The following is a 6,251-nucleotide window of genomic DNA, read 5'->3' as shown; positions in this document are numbered from 1 at the left end:
TCAGAAATCCGTGATTCAGCTCATTATCCGCTAATGCGGCCACGGCCACAGAGGGAGCGCTATTCAGACGCAAATTCGGAGTCAATACATGCATTCATCGTCTCAATCGTGTATTTATTGTCTTGAAAAGTGTTTTGAATAGCCATAGTTAGCGATCTCTGTCCTCTATTAGTTCGGTTAGTTCCTGGATTGACACATGGCCTATTCTTCTTTAGTGCTCAGGCATTTGTGGACTAAAGGTGTACAGAGCGCCCTCCGGCTGCAAGTATGAATTGAAAAAACAGTATCCAGCACTCATAATAATGACAATAAATCCTGAATAAATATTACTCTTCTGTATAGAAAATTGACAAACATATGAGAATCCATCAATATTTCTCCAAATGTGCATGCTTTTAAGCTAAAAGCCTGTATGAAATGCCATAGAGGTAACATAATTGTTCAGATACTTTGCATCACAGAAATACATTATATTTTAAAGAATATAATAGAATACCATTATTTTAAATTGTAATAATATTTCACAGTATTGCTGTTTTTTCTGTATGTTTGATTTACACCATGATGCGATTTGAATCATGATCACAAAGGGCTTTTTCACAGCCTACCTGACTGAAAGGCCTCATTAATATGCAAGTCATTGCAGGTCATTATTATGTGATTCTTTTGTCTTCTCAGGTGAGAATCACCCATTATATATGATGATTCACACCTCCACGCATACTGTGTTTCTTGACCAAAGATGTTTTAGAAAATTTAACTCTCTATTGTTTTATATGAACAAGCAGGCAGCATTAACTCATTTTGAAGCAAAAACTCTAGTCTACAACCTCAAATACCCAGAAGTCTTGTGAACAAAGATTTAATATATATTTTTTGGCTTTATTTCAGTGACTTAAGTTTTTTGTTTTTTTAACCACGCATAAACGTTATTCCTTCAAAAACACAAACATGTACATACATGTTCCTCACATATTATTGTAGCCTAGTTTGTGCTGAATACAGTGTAATGACACTTTTTCCATTAATATGTTTATGAACAACTGAAAAAAGCACAAATGTCAGGGCATGTCAAAACTTCTCCAGGGTCCCAAAAATCCTCAGACCCCTGAGGGTTAAGAGAAATATGTTATTTATGTACAAAAAATGTATTTATATATAATATAAATTATATAAAAATATAAATAAATACATATACTTGTAAATATTTCTCAAATATATACATGGATGTGTTTGTATTTATATATACATAATAATTACACACAGTACACCCACATATATTAGGTAAACTCAAACTTTTGTATGCGATTAATCGTGATTAATCGTTTGACAGCCCTAGTTACAAATGTTATTCAAAATATCTTCCTTTGTGTTCAGCAGAACAAAGAAATTAATACAGATTTGGAACAACTTGGGGGTGAGTAAATGATGACAGAATTTTCATTTCTGGGGTGAACTATCCCTTTAAGAATGGTCAGTTTGTGAGCCCATCACAATGTTAAAAGGAAAAGTGATAAAAATTCATGGTGTAGCTTTAATGTTTTTGAGATGGACCATGTTTATGCATAGGCCCAAGTAATAACTGAACATTTTAACAATAAGGATCATAAATTTCATATCTCTGTGACTTACTTGCTTAGTGTCGAAGAGGAGAGAAGCTGAGAAGAGTGCTTAGAATAAACAGAACAATATCATGCGTGGGTGTAGACACTATCATATATAGGTTCTTGGCATGGTTCCATGAAAAACCTTTCAAAGTCCACGGAACCTTTTCATTCCACAAAAAGTTATTTATTGTGGAAAAAGGATCTTTAGATTTTTAACATTTTCTTCTCACCAAGAAAAAAAAATCCTTTTGGAACCTTTTATTTATTTATTTGTTAGTAGACTACATTTACTCTGTTGTCTCATATGTCTGTCTTTATGGTACAGGCTTAAACATTCTCCTTATAAATATATAGCTATACTTTATTTATGTTCCATATGTTCTTTGTTCCTCTTTAAGAACTAAAATGTTCTCATATATGCCATTGATAGGACGGACATTCGCAAATGTCATCACATGACAACAGCTCAAGAGCGGCCTCTGGAGTTGCAGGTGAATGGAAGAAACATCATAAAGTGTGTTTTTCGTCGCTCAGTGCTAATCAAAAGGGATGATTTAATGGAAATGGTAATGAATAAACATGAGAATCCATCAGTATTTCTCAAAAATATGCAAACTTGTGGACCAAATCGTTCCAGTGGATGTTGTTTGACATGGCAAATTTGTCAGAGCTCGCATGATTGAACAGGTATGTGCTGTGTTACATTCTAAAACTCCAAAGTTCCCTTTTGATTTTGCATGTTTTGATTTGTACCCCTGACGCAAATTAATGTTTACTATTGCTGGAATATTTTCATTATAAAACAGTAATACTGACCGCAATATTGAAGCTGAAGTTTTGTTGTATAATTATATAGTTAATAAAGGCTATTTTTTGATTGTTTAATATGCATTTATAAATGTTAAAGGATTAGTTCACTTTTAACCCTTAAATGCATACCATACATCATTCACTACCACCCTCCTCATTCATTTTTTAAAGTTAGACATCAACCTTCTTGGTATTCCTCAATCAATTTATTATAAAGAATATAACAAGAAAAAAAAAACATAAAATTATAAAAGAATGCCTATTTTTGTATTCATTTTTTGTAAAAATTGTATAGGGTCGCTAACGACCCGAGGTGTGTATGAGTGTACGTATTTTTTTTTTTTTTCTGCACAACAATAATTAAATCTTAGATGATGGAATAAGTGCAATTCACCTTTATTCCACAAGGTGGCAATGTCTGATACACAATGCTGAAGTGATGACTCATTTAGACAGAAAACGAAATAATAAGAAAAAACATGAAATGGCTCAGCGATTTACTGCAGAGCGAGTACTGAACGCAATCAGATATGACTGTAACTGTCACTAGATGGATCTGGTGAAGCTGTTAGCGATAGAAATATTGATTTTGAAGATGTTGAAAATTATATAGTTTTGAGAATACGTTTGAGATCGCGAATGGGCTCATATTCGTGACCTCAAACATAAAACTAGCCTATTATTTGCTGAATTTACTGGGAAATGAGCTCTGACGAGGACAGTGATGATGGCATAAAACATCTGCTCAAACAGAGCCCTTTCAAGTTCCAAAAGGTAACAAAATATGCTTTATTTTATTCTTCTGTAATTGTTACTCTAATATAAGAGGAGTTTTATATTATCGCGACAGGTAGAGATCCTTCCGTGTTAGATATTGATCCGGGTCGATAAAGACCCGAATATGTAAGAATGATTGGCGAAACAGTCATGCATTTAAGGGTTAAAATGAAAATGATCCCATTATTTACTCACCCTCAAGCCATATGTATATGACCTTCTTCTTTCAGACGAATACAGTAGGAGTTATATTAATAATCACTCTGATGCTCCCAAGCTTTATAATGGCAGTGGATGGAAACGGCCTGTTTAAAGCTAAAAAAATTGCATCCATCCATCCATCCATCATAAACGTACTTCACACAGCTCCAGGGGGTTAATAAAGGGGGTTAAATTACTTCTGAAGCGAAGCGATGCGTTTGTGTGAGAAAAATATCCATTAACACGTTATGAAGTAAAATAACTAGCTTCCGCCTTCTGTATTCAACTTACGAAGAAGGTCTAAGGTCTAAGACGGAAGATGTTCTGGTGGAAGCGTGTTAAATATGGATATTTTTCTTACACAAACGCATCGCTTCGCTTCAGAAGGCCTTTATTAACTGCGCTGCAGGTCAATTTAAGGTGCCCCTAAATTTTCTGCTTGTGCTCCTGCTCCTAATTTTCAGTAAGGTGATACAGTGCTCCTAGTGAAAAAGAAGCCCTGTAATGTGAGGGTTTTTTACACTTACAAGCTTGATCACAGGTTATTGCCTGTCTTTTTTAATTTCCGATAAAGGAATAGCAGACGATTATGATTCTGAAATGAAGCTGTGAGATTTTATTACAGGCACGTACGGAGCGCTAGCTCTCATTAGCAAGGATAGCGCATGATTTACACACTGCCAGAAATAACAGCAGTAATTAAGAGCACCTTACACCTTACACACACATACACACGGCTCTCCGCCTGCTCGCCAGATCACTCCTGAGCTGCCTTTTACCTTCGCACAATAATGGTCTCTGGGCGACAGTATCGCCAAGATTGTTGACTGAAATGAGAGCGTATCGTCCAGCAGGGGGGTGATCTGATGTGAGTTGAAGGTTGGATCTGAATAATTTAACACATGTGGGAACCGAACAGCCACTCATATCATAGAGTAATGCTGTGCTCTCATCTGCTCCGTGTGTACGCAAACACACACTCACAAACTCGCATTGTGACCCCTGCAGTTTCAGTGTTGTGTGCTTTTATGGCAGAGGCTCAAGCTATTAGTCCTGACTCTGTAAGGCTTTCTGCATGGGCTGATTAAAAATGTTGATCAAATTACATGATGTTCTGATTAATTGATCAAATTAATTGCAATTAATCACACTATAAATGCATTAAAACGTCAGCACAGCTCTTAAAAGTGGTATTGTTACCTTAAGGAGTTAAATCATGAGTTAAATCAGTTAAAGCATGAAAGCTAGCTTTGATGGTATTATACATTACACTCTTTATTAAAAATAAAGGTTCTTTATTGGCTTCTATGGTTCCATAGCCTGACTACGTCAGACTTCCTACTTCCGCTCAATTTCATTTCGCTTCTGTACTCAGTCTGATACAGCGTCAGAGCTTTGTGTTTGCCACCGGTCTGGAAACAGCCGGGCCAATCAACGAACAGAGGGCGGGCTGAGAGCCGTGACGTAGATGCTAAGCGCCGAGTTTTACATTGTAGGTTAGAGAAATCGAAAACCGAAACGACCACGGAAATGGGAAACGAGACACGGGATGCAAACTTCGGGATGCATTAACTTCGCATAATCTGCAAAAGTCGTTTACAGCCATGTTCACTCCGGTATTTCGCTCACATCATCATGTGTTTACAATAGGTTTACAGTGGAAGTTCAATCATAGATTTGAGTTCGATGCATGATGTCTGTGCTTCGATGCGGCTGTACAGGCGGATAACATACGTCATAACTAAACGTATCTGATTGGCTTACGGGTAACCAATGATTTTAAACTTCAGACAAGCGTCCCCTAGCGAGAGAGAAAACACTTCTCTATTATACCATTCCAGACTCTGTCTACGAAGCAAAGTGAAGTAGCAGAGTCTGGTATTACCAGGCTAATGGTTCCATGAAGAACCTTTAAAATTTCCATTTCACAAAAGGTTCTTTAGTGGAAAAAGGTTCTTCAGATTTTTTAAATATTCTTTACACTGAGAAAAAAAAAGTTCTTTTAAGAGCTGTTTTAGGAACTTAAAAAAAATATATTTTTAAGAGTAATGCATTTAGGTTCAGTGATGTAATTCAGTAAAATGTTAAAGGTGCCTTAGATTGAAAATTTGAATTTACCTCGGCATAGTTGAATAACAAGAGTTCAGTACATGGAAAAGACATACATTGAGTTTCAAACTCCATTGCTTTCTCTTTTTTATGTAAATCTCATTTGTTTAAAAGACTTCCGGAAAACACGCGGATCTCAACATAACACTGACTGTTACGTAACAGTCGGGGTGTACGCCCCAATATTTGCATATGCCAGCCCATGTTCCCAACATTATGAAAGGCATTAGACAAGGGCAGCCAGTAACGTCTGGATCTGCACAGGTGAATCAACAGACTAGGTAAACAAGAACAACAGCGAAAATGGCAGATGGAGCAATAATAACTGACATGATCCATGATAGCATGATATTTTTAGTGATATTTGTAAATTGTCTATCTAAATGTTTCGTTAGCATGTTGCTAATGTACTGTTAAATGAGGTTAAAGTTATCATCGTTTCTTACTGAATTCACGGAGACAAGAGTCGTCGCTATTTTCATTTTTAAACTCTTGCAGTCTGTATAATTCATAAACACAACTTCATTCTTTATAAATCTTTCCAACAGTGTAGCATTAGCCATTAGCCACGGAGCATAGCCTCAAACTCATAGAGAATCAAATATAAACATCAAAATAAATACTTTACTCACATAATTCGAAGCATGCATACAGCATGCATGACGAACATCTTGTAAAGATCCATTTGAGGGTTATATTAGCTGTGTGAACTTTGTAAACGTGCTGTAATATAATCGAGAGCTCGTG

The sequence above is a fragment of the Megalobrama amblycephala genome, linkage group LG9, assembly GCF_018812025.1.
Source record: "Megalobrama amblycephala isolate DHTTF-2021 linkage group LG9, ASM1881202v1, whole genome shotgun sequence".
In the NCBI taxonomy this organism is placed as follows: domain Eukaryota; kingdom Metazoa; phylum Chordata; class Actinopteri; order Cypriniformes; family Xenocyprididae; genus Megalobrama; species Megalobrama amblycephala.
This window is presented reverse-complemented; position numbering follows the sequence as displayed.